Source organism: Heptranchias perlo, chromosome 17 (assembly GCF_035084215.1).
Source record: "Heptranchias perlo isolate sHepPer1 chromosome 17, sHepPer1.hap1, whole genome shotgun sequence".
Lineage (NCBI taxonomy): Eukaryota > Metazoa > Chordata > Chondrichthyes > Hexanchiformes > Hexanchidae > Heptranchias > Heptranchias perlo.
The window spans coordinates 32,943,801-32,958,609 of NC_090341.1; positions in this window are offsets into that span (position 1 = coordinate 32,943,801).

A 14,809-nucleotide genomic window follows, 5' to 3' on the forward strand; every position below is an offset into this window, starting at 1 on the left:
GATGTTGTAAGAGTTGCTCTTAGTTCTTTTTTAGATCCTCCAATCTGAAAGGGCCGCACGCAACCTCTAAGGCTCATTTTCATTGGCGAGTTGCTGAAAATATTGTGGGAGGCACTTTGACATCACCCCCATATGATTTGCATTGCATTTATATATTCCTATTCCCTACTTGATGGCTGGTGAAATGGACATACTGCGGGTATGAAGTTGGTGCCCTGTTCAACACTCCCCAAGATGGCACTTCTGGAGAAGGGTGCCCAACAGTCCCAGAAAATGTGTTCCTCCTCTCCCTGTCTCCGTGCAGTAGAGTTGCCAGCATCTGCTTTCCCTCAGGCATATATTGGAAATATACTTGAAAAGGAAACATTTGCAGGACTGTGGGACAAGAGTGGGGGAGTGGGACGAATTGAATAGCTCTTTCAAAGAGCCGGCAAAGGCACAATGGGCCGAATGGCCCAATTCTGTGCTGTATGATTCTATGATTCAATCTGTAATGCTCCATTCTAATGTAAATTTGCTCAGCATATGTGTGCTTGTCTTTCTAGATCAATTGTTTAAGTACCTCCTAATTGCATTCTATGAGGATTAGTACTCCATCCTTTTCATTGGCTGGCAATCTGTGTGGCAGTAATAGTTCATTACACACTGAAGACAGTAAAGTCAAGTGTTAATCAATAGTTTTTGTAGCCCATAAAAAACAAAAGTGAACCAAAGTTTCCCCCTCAATAGCCCACAAACAGCAATTTCCAGGTTGTGGTCTAGCAAGCCATTTTAGTGTGACATACAACCATGCCTGTGCTTGATTCTGGAAACAGAATACACTTGTTTTAGAGTTGGATAGAAAATAACAGGAGGCCAAAACCTGATAAATGTAATGATTTTGTAATTTTATTTGCTTTGTCCAACCCATGCATATTTTTCCTGCAAAGCACAGGAAAGATTATAAAGGTGAAAGAGTTGGATTGCTCCTTGAGACTTGAAACAGCAAGGCAAAATTTGGACTGACACAAGCTATGTTGTGATAACAAGTACATCTCCAACATTTGATGAAGGAATTACGATGAGATCAATGAGAGTGTAAGGAAATACTCAAGGGATTGTTGACAGTCAGCTAGCAAGAGGAGACCGTGTGTGCTACAAATCATATAGCTCCTCACCCGCTAAACTAGACTCATATTTGATTGTCTTCCAGCTGTTCAGCCTTTTACACCTTGACTGGGCATGTTTCATTCCAGCACAAGTGAATTAACCTTTTAATGCTTTTAGATAATCCTCTTAAACCCACTTTTCTTCCCCTTTCATCTCCATCTAGTCTGGGCTACGTTTCACACGAAATGGAGGTTAAGTAACAGAACTCTTATTTTGGCCTTTTAGATAATACTGTTGATCTGATGTTTCCCTTCTCCTTGTGTGTAATACAATCTGTCAGTTACCAGCACTTGTGTGATGCATTCTATCCCTGTTCTAAGGCTGCATATACAAGCTGGAATTCCACTTCCAGTTGGATTTAATTTGGCTGTGGAACCACCCTTTCACTGCAGTGCCTGAAGATATCATGTTTCATTGTCAGGCTGGTGAGTTTGCTCTCCCTCTTGATAAGATTGGTAATATTTGGTTACTGGCCACATTTTGTGCCTCTAAAACACACTTGGATGCAGGTATTTTAATTTCCCTGTCAAAGATTTGTGGCATTGTAAGCAGTGTAGATGAAAACATAAAATCACAAAGGGATATTGATAGATTAGGTGAATGGGCAAAACTGTGGCAAATGGAATTCAATGTAGACAAATGTGAGGTCGTCCACTTTGGATCAAAAAAGGATAGAACAGGGTACTTTCTAAATGGGAAAAAGTTAAAAACAGCGGATGTCCAAAGGGACTTAGGGGTTCAGGTACATGGATCATTGAAGTGTCATGAACAGGTGCAGAAAATAATCAAGAAGGCTAATGGAATGCTGGCCTTTATATCTAGAGGACTAGAGTACAAGGGGGCAGAAGTAATGCTGCAGCTGTACAAAACCCTGGTTAGACCGCACCTGGAGCACTGTGAGCAGTTCTGGGCACTGCACCTTCGGAAGGATATATTGGCCTTGGAGGGAGTGCAGCGTAGGTTTACTAGAATGATACCTGGACTTCAAGAGTTAAGTTACAAGGAGAGATTACACAAATTGGGGTTGTATTCTCTCGAGTTTAGAAGGTTAAGGGGTGATCTGATCAAAGTTTATAAGATATTAAGGGGAACAGATAGGGTGGATAGAGAGAAACTATTTCCGCTGGTTGGGGATTCTTGGAGTAGAGCTAGACTTTTCAGGAGCGAGATTAAAAAACATTTCTACACACAAAGGGTGGTAGAAGTTTGGAGCTCTCTTCCGCAAACGGCAACTGATACTAGCTCAATTGCTAAATTTAAATCTGAGATAGATAACTTTTTGGCAACCAAAGGTATTAAGGGATATGGGCCAAAGGCAGTTATATGGAGTTAGATCACAGATCTGCCATGATCTTATCAAATGGCGGAGCAGGCACGAGGGGCTGAAAGGTTCCTATGTAAGTTAATTCATCTTTTAATTTTATGTTTTCTTATGTACCAAAATGTTATTTTGGGAAATTATCCTATTGGTATTTAAGCCTCATTTTCACTTTTACTGCTAGAAATTTTCTTAGGTTCCAAGATTTCCGGGTGCGAAACCCGGAAGATAAGTGGGCGATTGTGACCTTAATCAGGCCAATCAATTGCACTTCTGGGGTTCGTGCCCAGCAGCCAGCCTGATTGACAGGCTGCAGCTGGGGATTGGTGGGAGGGAGGCATCATGGGCCAGGGAGAAGTTCGGTGGGGGGGAGCGGGCGAGGAACAGATCGAGAGGCCAGAGGAACAGATCGGGGCGGTGGTGGGGGGACAGAGGAATTGATCGGGGGGCCTGGAAGAAGATCGGAGATCGCTGGAGATCAGGTGAAGAGTCAGAGGTAGGTGAGATCCACAATGGGGGACCGAGGTCCACTATCGGAGGGGAATCCACCATTGAGTGGGGGGATCGGCTGATCGGGGAGGTCCTGTCAGCCAGGTGAGCTTGTTGGGCCCGGATGAAGCACTCCTGCTCCTCCAGGTCCACGAGCAGTGCAATAAAGACACTCACCTCATGAATCGGGCCAAATTAGGTAGTGCATATAAAAATTCCACAGCCAACCCAAAAATTTCAATTTATTTATTTCCCTTATTTTAGGAAATTATCATCAAATATTTCCAGGCAGCTACAAGAATTGATTATTCTTATTTGCTCAGCTTTGGCAGATAGCATTTTGGACTCCTGCTGATTATTCATGTTATATTATAGAAAGTCAAATAGCACATTCAAAAAAGAGACTGACAGACGCTAGTGCATTGGGTTATATTTGTTTTATCTCCTGTAAATGGTGATTTACCAAGACAAGTAGTAATTAAGGAACAAAGGAATCAGATGTATTTAGACAGTGACATCAGCATGGGTATTTTTCACATCTGATGTTTCTAAACCGATCAATAAGAAGAAAACTAAATGTCAAACAAAGACCCAATGAATCTTCACTGTGACAAATTTAACATATGATCCTGAAAACTCAATTGAATGACCAGGAAAGATTTCTACAAATTCAAAGTAATCTATAATAATTAATAACAGAGGCAGCACACACCATATCTAATTTTGAAAGTAGCTTTGAAGTAACCTTGTTCAGATTTGGAATTCCAGGTTTAGTAAAACCTCTGGATTGTAATTCTGCAAAGCACTGATCCCAATGTGATGAGAGCATCGGCTGCAGAATTGGTTCTTATAATGTTATAATCCTGTCTCTGACCTGTATGCTCTTGTGGCTCCATGGCAGGAATACAGCCTCACAACATTTTTTTTTCCCCTGCTTAATTTGCTGCATCCCTGTGCCAAACAGACAAGCCTCGTCAGCAGAGAGGCCTCTGCAGCTGTACTCCATGATGCAGCCGATTAGTACAGCAGCACTCCATGGCACCATTTCAAAAAATTTTGGGTCCTGGCAAAGGAATTAATGAAAACCTAGCCAGAAGTGTAATATGAAGAAACAGAAAGTGCTGGAAAGACAATCTGTTTCTTTTACTTTCAAAAATGTAGGATTTGCTTTTTGACGTACTATAGTGTGTTGAGGCTCCAGCAGTCTGCGTCGTGGAATGGTAAAATGTGGGTTCCTGATCTTAGCTGCACCATGCAGGGAGGACACTGAACTAAAGGGAGGTACTTCATCACAGCTAGAGAGGAAATCAGAGGGAGAAACAATGTGGACTGCTGTTGTGTACCTCCTACTGCTGTTGGCAGAGGTCTGGGACCAGGACATAGTGTAATGAAATAATTAACAAAATTAAAATAATTAACAAAATTAAAAGAAGCTGTCACCCCTTCTGCAGAAGATAGAAATGGTTCCTTTAGTCTTCCACTGTTGAAGCTTACAGAGAAACTAAGGCTCAGAGAGGGATGGGAAAATGGATAGTGAGTCACCCATGGGATTAGAGTTTGTCCTATTCTACTCTGTAGTGTTTACTTCAAAAATACCCACACAGTCTAGTGGATCAAGCAGTAGATCACTTGCCTACCAGCTAAGACATGAGTTTTATCCAGTGAGTTTCAGCCAGTTGTTGGATGGAACAATACAAGAAAGCAATAAAAACAATTGTACTCACTTGAATTGTGCCACTTGCTGGCTGACATTGCTTGTCGTTAAAGGAGAAACACCTTGGTATCTTGATGTCTGAATTGGTGAGAGTGCATGGTGATAAATGGTATAGTCAGAGTGGAAAAAAGACATTAGAAAAACCTGGGAATGCTGATAATTATTTAGATTATCAAATAGTTTGGTAAGAAACATACAGCAGTTTTTAGAGAATCAAATTATGCAAAGATTGCTGCGAGAATGCAAAAATGTTCATGTATTGAACAAAAACTTGATGAGGTGAAGCTTTTGTGTACAATTGGAAAACAAACAGCAAATGTAAAACATTATTACATTGTTCCTTGCACCAGAACAATACAGTTGAATATCTGGATAACTATTTTGGTGTCCTATAAGTAAACTATAAACAAGTTGGTGTTTAAGACAAATACTATGATTATACAGCAGAATTAGGAAAACAACCAAATTATCAGCAAAATTAACCCTGAAATTTTAAGCTGCTTCAAATTAGTAATGAATGATCATTTTCAGTGACTAATGAAGGCAAAACACTGGGTGCACAATAAGCACAGCCTGAGTGTCATTTAGGATTCATTTTTGATCTCTTTTAAACCCATATTATGCAGAAACCTTTGTCAGGTTCAAATTGAATTACTTTTGATTACAAAGATGCTTGAAAGGATGCATGAATCATATTTATTTGAATTGTCTACGGCTGGAGGTTGAATGTGATGTGGATGTACTTATCAGAATGGATGGTAACAATACTGGAGCTCATGTCGATTAGCAACTGGATTTGAAGTACCAAAACTTGGGTCATGTTAGAGAAAGAATCTTCATCCCATCTGCCTTGGTTCTATTTAAACCCAGTTTCCAGCAATGAAAGGTTAATTACACAAACACAATGTGCCACCTGGCCCTTTTGAATCAGCTTTGTAAGTATTCCATGTAATTTGAAAATAAAATGTTTTTGTGTTCTTGGCATTTAATGGCTCTGACTTTTGGATAGAATAGATCAATGTTCATTTATTAATGGCACTCATTATGTTGGTTATTGATATAGGGTACAGTGTAGTACAAAGGTGACATATTGTTCTTTGTTAGAAAGATGTAGTGATTCCTGCTACACAAGCTATGAATTTTGATTATTTTCGTTGGGTGATTACACTTTAATTCATGTAGTGATAGCATCCAGGTTTCACAGGGTGCCACATCCTTTTAGAATTAATTCTGAAATGCTTCTAGAATCTATTCAACTGAACCATTCAATCAACTGGTCTTTTTCTAGCAACTATAAACTTAGTTGCTTAACATAATTTAACTGTATGATTTTATTGGGACACTGTGGTAGCTCAGTTCTTTATGTATTATTTAAAATAGCTTCTATGTGCTCTTTAACTGCAGTGGTTAATGTGTTCATATCAAATTCCAATGTGCACTACTTTCAGGAAGTCATTAACTCAAGGCCTCTTTAATGTAGTGCATGCAGGAATTTAATGAAATTTAATGTATAGAAAAAAATATAGGTCAGATTAGAAAAAAAATAAATGAAGTTATTAAAGTAAAATTAGAAGAATGGGAAAGAATAAAGAAAAATGGGATAGGATAGATGCCAAGGTGAGCAGATAATATGTAGATCTATGGATGATATTTTTGTCATATTAATGACATTGTCATATTGTGTGTTGATAAACAGCTTAAAAAAACTCTTGCTTTATAAGTTCGCAGGGTGGCAATGTTCCTTTACGAGTTGAATTATTAAAATGGATGCTAGTGACAAGATGATCTCTTTACCATTTATTAGTTGATGTTTTAAAGCAAGTAAATCACTCAGGTGACAAAGCAGCTATTTTCTTACTTTCTGTCCCCCAGTGTTCTGCCAGAGTCTGAACAATAATGAACCAGTGCTGACCAGGGATTTTTGTCACGTCATCGCCTGCCACAAAACCTCTGATATTTTAAAGAAAATAACAGATTTTAGAACTACAGTGGTAGATGGCTTCAGAAAATAAAATCAAACACAGAAAAATGACCTTTCCAATAGTTGAACAGATCAATTTAAATTAAAGATAGGGCTGTGGTAATCTCTGGAAAATGGATATTGTCTATTGACCTTCATACAATATTAATTCCTTATGTGAGAGGAAGCATACCTCAGTAATCATCTCTAGTTCATAAACAGAGATTATGCATCTGAATTTAAAATGTCCCACAGTTCAATTTGCCAGGTAAATCCTGAGTCCTTACTGATTGTGAAGTGAAGGGTAGTTTGGATGTTGGATATCTTATCAAAGACATCTGCTTTCAGTGAACTGACAGTGTTTGAGGACCTCCCAATCTGATTTCAGTAATCTTCTTCTGATCTCTACTCAGCTGATGGAAACTTTACTGACATGCCTTATTATAATGATTCCGATTTTTGTGCGAGTTAATGAGTAAAATTATGGTGGATACAAGACACAGATTGGGAGTAATTTTAACCCCCAAGAACAGGTGGGTTGGGGGCGGGTAGGAGGTTCAAGTAGCAGCTTTTTGGAGCGGGACCTCATCCCGGTTCCAATGCGCCCACTTCTGGGTTTAACCCAGGTGCATTAGGATGCACGCACAACAGAAACCCTAAGTCCCGCCCCACTTAAAGCAGGCGGGCTGATATTTAAAGACTCAATTCAGGTAGTTGAAACACTTTAGGCACTTAATTTTTTGTGGATTCTGCAACAGAAACGGATTTAACTACTCCTGAACATGTCTCCCGTGGCATCTGAAACACGCCATTGCAACGGAGGCGAGTTGCAGCCAAAGCTTATTTGGTCCTTTAAACCAGTGATTGACACATCTCAATAAAGGGTGAGGTTTGTCTGAGCGAACTGGGCATTCAGTTCGCTCAGACAAACCTTTGGCTGGGAGTTCTTTGCGTTAAGACTGAGATTTCTTTGTTGAGAATGAGAATTCTTCTGTTCAGACAAATTTACCTACATCCTGGAGCCCCTCAAACTGACAAGATCAGGATGAGGGGTGCAATGGATCTATTCCACAGTAAATCTGAGGAGGAGGAAAATGAAGATGGGGAACCCATCGCCAGAGCAGCCGTGCACATTGCTGCCCGTGATGCCAGGGATACCCTCATCTCTAACAGATTTTTAGAATGAGATGTGCAAATTGAAGACTTTGAAATACTCAGGCCGCCTGGAACAACCCCCACCACCAAACCCCCTTCCCTCCCTTTGCACAAAACAATCCTTTAACCACGCATACACCTATTGTACACATTCCCAATGGGTGGCATCATGTCTTGGCAGTCTTGCTGAAGTACATGAAAGGGCAAATTCACAAAAGGGACTCAATAATGGCCAAGACGCGGCAGTGGTGATAATAATGATTAAATTTAATGTGCCATAACCAAAAAAAAATATTAACAACATGACAGCTCATCAAACACTGTTGTGCATACCCTTGGTGAATTACAATTGCTTAGCCTTTCTCTTTCTACCGCTTCTATGTGGTGCAGCTCCTGTGGCTTCAGCAGAGGTAGTGGCAGGTTGCTCAGATCCCTGCCCTGATTGCTCAGATGCTCTCGGCCTATGACCTCTCGGTTTTGGAGCCCGTGAGGGCCCCGCCAAAGACTGCTCCACCTGCACCTGTGCAGGGCAGACTGGGCCATCGGGAGAGGAGGCAACATTGCAGGTACTGGTTGAGGAGTGGGCAACGGGTGAGGTATGGGAGTGCTTTGAGTGGAGTCCCCACTTCCACGTCTCCTTTTGCCATCATTACTTTCCCGGGCAAGCGCAACATCGCTCCCAGCATTCTGCTGGCCAGCAGGCTGATGAGCAGATGTACCGCATTGTAAGGCCACGGCTAACATATCTGTCTGCCTTTTTAAGGTGGCAGACATGTTGGCATCCAGAATCCGCACAGCCATAGTCATGACCTGCATGGACTCATTTGAAAGCCATGCTTGAAACTCAATGGAGGCTACCATTCTCTATATCACAGACACTGTCACACTTACTTGTGCCACCAATCCACTGGCGATGGAGTTGGACTCCTCCATCCTCTCCGCTATTGTGGAGAGTGTGCGTGGCACGTCTTCCAGTACCATGCCAAGTTGCTGCTGCACCTTGATCATTCTTCTTCTCAATGATGGTCCCCGAGGTTCAGCATCCATGTCCAGCTGAGCAGAGCTTAGAGAGGAGTGCGCCCCCCCAACGCGGACTCTCCACAGATGCCCCTGCCACCAGTGTCTGCTCATGCTCACTTGTGAGTGATGAATCACCAGGCAACAACCCAATTAACTGTCTAACAGGACCCACCGAAGTGCGAGTATCTGCGCTGGTGCATGTCTGTATGTCCTGTGACGGTGCACCCTCAGAAGGAATGAGCTCCTCTGAGGAATCACTTTCTTCCATTTCTGCTGATTCCTCATAAAGACATGAAGGCCCTGGAAGACAACAGAAAGCGATATTAATGATTCATTGCAAAAGTGACAAACTGACGTTTGGCACAGTTACATCATGGATAAAATCAATTCATCATGTGTGTGAAAGATGTTAAAGTTTTGTCACTAGGCATCTGCGGGTTGCCAGTTTCTCAATCGCCAATGGATAGGCATGCGATGGCCCGACTTATTTCAATGGCCTCCTCCTCCACTATGTGGTGGGCCACCTCCAGTTCTGCTCCTCTCCTTTGCATTTTGCATTCTCTTCCACAGGGGGAGAAAGAACAGACCTGTGAGTGACTGAAGGTGACGTTTTCACTCTATGAATGTATTGCTTTGGGTGAGGCTGACCATGAAAGAGATGCATCAGAGGGTGACTATCAGACAGATACATCACATTGCATCAGGATTGGGGTGAATGGCAGTGGTGGGTGAATAAATGGGCAGTTGAGGAAGTGGGTAGAAAGTGCAGGATGGTTGCTGCTGCTGACAATTAAGTGGGTGTGACGAGTTATGTGATGGGGTAGGCGTGCCAACACAAAGTGACGGGGGATTGGAGGGAGGTGTTGAACAACAAGATGTGGGTGAATCAGCAACTGTACTTGCTTTTTCTGACCTGGTTAGGTCATTAAAATGCTTCCTGCACTGAACCCAAGACTTGGGCACCGTACTCCTGCTGCTCACCTCTTCTGTTACCTCCAGCCAAGCATTTTTGGTTACAAAGCCAGGTTTCATCCTGCCATCCATTGGAAACATTACCTCCCTCCTGGCTCTTGCTGCAGCCAGCAGTACATCCAGGGAGGCATCTTTAAATCTAGGGGCAGCCTTTTCTTTCCTGGACTCCACTTCTCCTTTCTCCTTCAAAATCCATTCTTGGACTGACCCTTTAAATAGTGGACTTTAAATTGCATAATTCGGGTGAGCAGTAGGCCCATTGCACAGCTTGGAGATGTGAAACCCAGAAGCAAAGGTAATTGACTGCAGTCAAGATACGATCGCAGATTTAAATGCGTTCACTTGGCCTCCAGGTTCCCCACGCGCAAATCCACCCACCTGCTGACTTCCCGTCGCCATGCTAAAATCATGGCCATTGTATCAGCACACTTCCACAACAAATGCTGTACTAGTGATTTTACCCTCCTTTACCCTCATTTCATCTGTAATATTTACATTACACCTTACTGCAGCTCCTTTTGTTTGTTTTTAATTCTGATATGCATTTAATTAAGTGAATGAACTTTCATCATCAGAGGAGAAAAGCATTGCAATAATCAGCTCTTGCCGTTTAAAATGCTATTGCAACAGTAAGACACACTTTGTTAAGATAAAAGCCTTCAGGTATCATTCCCGTTAGTGTTTTTCAACACTCTATCTGACCTTTTCTTTTCAATAATAGCTGACCTGACAGTTGTGAGACATTAAAAATAATTTACCAAGGATTATTGGTAATTATAATCAGCAGACCCAAAGTGTTGTGGCTCATATGAATTGAAATCATGAGCATATTAGTTCCTCATCTCTTACTCTGTATCAAAAAGTTGGTTATACTATTTACACCACACATGCCATTTAGATATTTTTATTTCAAATAATTCCATACCCTGATGCTAATTTTCTTTTCGTCCTCAATTTCCTCCATTTCTCCCCTGTAGGTGATAATTATCCTGGAGTGGAGTGCTATGGGTACTCGCACACCATCACTACATCACCAAAGCATCTTTTATTCATGTGTGGAATAATAATTTAAAAAGATTTAACAATCAGTCATGGTCAGCAGACTATTCACACATGGCAGTCATCATAGCTGGGCCTGATCCTGTCCTCATATATCCACATATGCACACTGGGTAGCAGTCAAGACCAGGAGCCCTGTCTGATTTTTTTTTCTTTCCTTGCTCAGAGGCACTGAAGCTTAGCTGTGATGGCCTTCATGATGAAGTATCTACTGATATCACTGGGAGCTCCCGGGCACAGACGTCTCTCCTGGGTGCTCCAGGTTCATTCAGAATAATACACTAGCATGAATGATGGAACCAGAGGGAATATTGAAGCAGAGAATAAGATTAGCGTTGCCACTTGTGCCTACTGTAAATGTGCAGAAATTCAGACTGATTTCTCTCATATACTTGTACAAGTTATGGACCAGAAATGTAAGTATCTTACCAACATATTAGTTCACATGGGGGCTTTATTCTTTGTGTTAGATGCTGAAGGGTACATTGCTACTGACTTGCCACTGAGCATCTTCTATTATTTTATTTAGATCAAATCTGTAAGCCTGACAAGTGGGGATGGAGCTGTGCCATGGAGTGATGCAGCTCAGGCTTCATCTCTTATGTACTCAGTTCCTGATCTCAGCCTGATGTGGTGGGGCAATACTAGGCCAAATTCAGGCTCATCCTCACAGGGAAGAAAGAGAAATTAGTGGGCAAGTAGTCATCAGGTATTCTCATGTATCCCCCTTGCAACTGCTTTGGAATGGCATTGGTGGAGGTTTGGGAACGGTTGATTCAGGAAGACCAATGAGGAAGAAAATAGAGTTAAACATGAAATAATTTAAAATTATATAATTAAATCTGCCTGTGAATCTTTTAATCCCCAAATTCAACACAACCAGCTAAATTTGAAGATGCTGAGCGTGTTAGTATTTGTGTTACAGTTAGATGCCCAGCACTGACTTTAAATTAGAAAAGCGGATAAGAGAAAGACTTAGCAAGATAGGGTTGATTGCAAAAGGACCTTGGTACTTGTCCTTGGAATGTGATGCATCAACTGTCATAAGAAACCATTGTTAAAATGATAATGTTTAGAAAATCTTAACAAGGTCACAGTTTGGAAAAGGCAGACAGTTCACGTCACATGTTTATGTTCTGATGGACTGAATTGAGTGCCTGAAGTGTTGAAAACCTTATGCTGCAGCTTCTGTGTATTTAACAAAATAAGCATCACAGTCCAGTGGGCACAATGTAAGGTGTGAATAACAGGAAGAGGAACTGAAAGAAAACCAGTGAAAGATGTTTGCATCGACAGAAGAGATGACTAATGGCAAGATTTAAGAACTTTAGAAAAATTACTATTCAGGTCAGCAGTAAATCTTCTCTGTTGTTGTGTAGCTTCATAATGGCTAGGCCAAAACACCTGTTTCTGCAAGCTTCTTAATTAGTGAGTGGAAATTGGAGGATTTTGCATCAGTTGAATATTATGTGGGAAGGGAATTTACATTTTTCTAAATGGTAATAACAGATGACATCTGAGAGTTCACTGCAGTGAATAGGTGGAAGTAAGCACATATTACATAGAATTTACATAGAATCTGCAGCACAGAAACAAGCCATTTGCCCCAGCTGGTCTATGCTGGGGTTTATGCTGCGTATGAGCCTCCTCCCACTCTACTTCATCTCACCCCATCAGCATATCCTTCTATTCCTTTCTTCCTCCTGTACTCATCTAGCTTCCCCTACAAATAAATGGTATGGTAGCTTTTATATTGGTTAGGGAATTTCAAACTAATTCAAATAGACAGCAATTATTCCTTACTTTAAAATGTTCTCTGCCCTTTGTACCAACATAAAATATGGTTGGGTTATTATCACTATTTATTACTGCTAGTTCATCTCCTGTGGCATTGCACACGCTAAGTTGGAAAATGCTGTCTTCTTGTTGTTGTTTCTCTCTGTGTCTCTGCTTTTCTGCTTCTGACTGACTCTTTCTCTTCTGCTTAACTCTCCTCAACTCTTCTTTTTGCTACACTCTCTGTCTTTTTCTACTTATCTTCCTTTCTTCCATATTAGGGATTGTGAATTTGTGTCTGCAATTCTCCACACACTAATTTTCCATTTTGGATATTCTGTTGGAGGAGAGGTACTAAGGGAAGGCCAGACACTCTCCCACAGGATATGAGGGGAATTGGGTTACAGGGGTGCTGATGTGGGGAGGAAATCATAGGCAGATGACCTCCCTGCCCCTCCTTCCTTTCCCCCCAGACAAGATAGGGGACATGCACAGAAAAGATTTAAAAAATTAAAATGTTTTGTTTATTAGCATCAAGGACCTATTCACAATTATGTATTTTGTAATATCGGGACTCTTGCTATAAATTAAACATTTTTACAAAATATAATGAATAACTAAATTATAATTTTTCATTTATTTGGACAATAGTGATTTAGGAAATTAACTCTGGATATTCCAATGCTTCCATCAATAGAGAATCAGGGATCCATCATACTAGCTGTTTTAATCCTAGCCTTGACTAGTTAAATCACTGGATGGAAGATTCATACTGGTGGAGTGACATATTCCATTTTGGAGGCTATAACTATTAAAATGTATCTCGCCCCATAGAAGTGCAGCTCATCGGCTGTTCATCAAATACCTAGAGGAAGAAATGTCTTGGCAGGTGGTAGCACTGGCATTCAAAAGGTGACAAAAAGTTGGAATCAAATATAAATTTTTAGAGTTGATTTCTTGCAATTTGCTCCCCCCTCCCCTTTCCAGGTCTCCCTTCACTGGACATCACCACCAACTGAGATGGAGACCAGTTCTCTGTCAATACAGCCCAATTCAACATGGGAGATGGGTGAGAAGTGGTTATAGGACTAAATCTCCATCCTATCATTATGGCACAGTATTTTGATATTCTCAGACTTTGCACTCAAAAGTAGAAGGAGATACTTTTTGTCACAGAGATTAAAATCTAGAGACACAATCAAGATTATTAAAATTGTGAGTAGAATGGACATAGTGAGTAGAATGGGCACAAACAATTTGTTTAATCAGTGTGGAAGCACAGAATTAGAGGATATGAGCATAAAAGTAACAAGCCTCAAGCAAAGCTTGAGATTTGGACATTTTTTCCCACGAGAAGGTTAATATGTGGAATGTATTCCCAGTAATAACACTTGATGACGTGTTGATTGGTATCTTGGAAAAAAAGTTGGATTAATATCTGGCTAGTAATGGGATTGAGGGTTATAAGAATGAGTACAAATGGAGATATTCAAATTTTATTTGGAAGATGATGGTTCCTGAGCTTCTGGGAAACATCCTATTAAGGAAAGCAACAGTGCTGTATTGTAGCCCATGAAGTTCAACCGAGGTGCGATTATTGCTTATTGATGTATAATGAGGGATATAGTGTTGGATAGGCCATCTGAAATTTTGCTTCATTTACCTTTGGACAACAGGAGAAAATTTTTATAACCTTACTGAGGAGATTAAATGGATTGAATGGAGTCAATGTTAGGGTGGAATTTACATGGTCCGTGGAAGACCTACTATTGTTTCATATTTTCTTATGTCCTTATGTACTCTAATGCATTGCGTCTCTACACCCCTTGAATCTTCTTTATGATTTTCCATATTAGGAATAGAGGAAAAAATGTAGAGAAAACAGCTTTTCCCTCCACATGTTATTTAAAATAACACAACACACAGTGTAGTTAATAAAACTTGAGAACTGTTAAAGAAAGAACCATTCAAATAGCATAATGAAGCATTAAAGAACTTCAAAGCTACAGGAACTTTAGAAGCACAATACAAACTTTGTATTCATATCAACAGGTAAATAAAAGAGTTAATGAATCAGATATCAAACTGTATTGGAGAGAAAAAAACTTGCAGTTGCTGGAAATCTGAAACACAAACAGAAAATTCTGGAAACACTTATCAGGTCAATCAGAAATTGGGAAGTGAATAGAAAAGTTAA